Below are 1,973 nucleotides of genomic sequence, written 5' to 3'. Positions count from 1 at the left end.
GCCGCCGCCCGCGCCCTGACAGGCCAGGCCAGGCCAAGCCAGGCCGCCGCCTCCCCTGTCTCTGCTTTTTAAAGATTAAAGAGACTAGTGGGGTTCTAAATGGTGGAGCATAGTTTCCCTTACTCTTAGGTATCTAGGAGACAAACTTCTAACCAGAAAAAGGGCCTGACTCTTAACAACCTTCCAGTCTCCTTAAGATATTTGCTAAATTTGGAAGGAGCATTGGTGGGCGTAGCAGTGGGGAGAAGACTGAAGAGAAGTTTAAAATTGCCAAAGGGAAGAATAACCTCCTGCATCTTTGGGGTGGACAAGACAGACCTGTCAGGCTGTCAGTCCAAAGCTGAGAATGTCTCCCTAGGAAGTACTTGCAATCTGGTGGGCTCTGATTTTAACTAAAGCTGCCATCCAGCTTCATCACAGCTTAGTTCCTCCTCCTCCTTTTCTTTATTTTATTGAAGTATATTGATTTACAATGTGTTCATTTTTGCTTTTTAGCAAAGTGATCCAGTTAGATAGATACATTCTTTTTCATATTCTTTTCCATTATGGTTTATCACAGGATATTGAATATAGTTCCCTGTGCAATACAACAAGTAGGACCTTGCTGTTTACCCATCCTATAATAATAGTTTGCATCTTCAGCTTAGTTATTGATTGAACTAGAAAGGGAAAAGATTTTTTGATAGGAAAAAAACAAATTCTTCAGTTGCTGGTTCCTTTACAAACAGTTTTCAGCATAATTTTAAAAATTATGAGACAGGCAAAGAAACAGGAAATTGTAACCAATGATCAAGAGGGAAAAAGCCAATATATAGAGACTTATCAATGATCCAGATGTTGGAATAGATAACAATGTTTTAACGTGATTATAACAACCTAAGACAGAAAAGAATTAATGAAAATTTTTTCAGAGAGATGTAATATGCAAAGAAAATTATACAGATGTTCTAGAATGGAAAACGTTGATATCTGACATTAATAGCTCATTGGATAGCTTTCGCAATGGACACAGGAGAAGACAGAATTAATGAGCATGAAGAAAGAATAATAAAATGTACTCAAATCAGCACAGAGGGGGGAAAAGGGAGTAGATGAGGAATGGGATGGCAGATAATGACTGCTCATACTAAGTCTATTGTACTAGTTGGTTGTTTAATCATGTGCATGTATAATTTTGGGCTTTTTTTTTAGCATGTGTGACAGCATGTGCAACATGCTTCTGCTTGAGGAAAGATCCTATGGGACCTCAGTGCCCTCACTCTGGCCCTTACATTCATAGTACAAACTGAGCTGGATTTAGAAAAGGCAGAGGAACCAGAGATCAAATTGCGAACATCTGTTGGATCATAGAAAAAGCAAGGGAATTCCAGAAAAACATCTACTTCTGCCTCATTGACTACACTAAAACCTTTGTGTGGATCACAACAAATTGGAAAGTTCTTAAAGAGATTAGAATACCAGACCTCCTTACGTGTCTCCTGAGAAACCTGTATGCAGGTCAAGAGACAACAGTTCGAACCAGACATGGAACAACAGGTTGGTTCAAAATTGGGAAAGGAGTACATCAAGGCTGTATATTGTCACCCTGCTTATTTATTTAACTTACATGCAGAGTACATCATGAGAAACACTGGACTGGGTGAATCACATGCTGGAATCAAGATTGCCTGGAGAAATATCAACAACCTCAGATATGCAGATGGTACCACTTCTATTGACAGAAAGTGAAGAGGAACTAAAGAGCCTCTTGATGAGGGTGAGAGGAGAGTGAAAAAGTTGACTTAAAACTCAGCATTCAGAAAACTAAGATCATGGCATCCGGTCCCATCACTTCATGGCAAATAGATGGGGAAAAAGTGGAAACAGTGGCAGATTTCATTTTCTTGGGCTCAAAATCACTGAAGACAGTGACTGCAGCCATGAAATTAAAAGACGTTTGCTCCTTGGAAAAAACACTATGACAAACCTAGACA

At 39.4% G+C, this 1,973-nt stretch overlaps 1 protein-coding gene across 1 annotated transcript in view; it reads right to left on the bottom strand.

Annotated features, from left to right (window-relative positions):
* Positions 1-1,973, bottom strand: part of LOC104987167 (ras-related GTP-binding protein C-like) — an 18,847-nt gene that overhangs the window by 2,047 nt on the left and 14,827 nt on the right.

The sequence above is a fragment of the Bison bison genome, unplaced genomic scaffold (genome assembly GCF_000754665.1).
Source record: "Bison bison bison isolate TAMUID 2011002044 unplaced genomic scaffold, Bison_UMD1.0 scf7180017864088, whole genome shotgun sequence".
NCBI lineage: Eukaryota > Metazoa > Chordata > Mammalia > Artiodactyla > Bovidae > Bison > Bison bison.
Note: the sequence above shows the minus strand (reverse complement) of the source record. Positions and strands in the feature narration are given on the sequence as shown.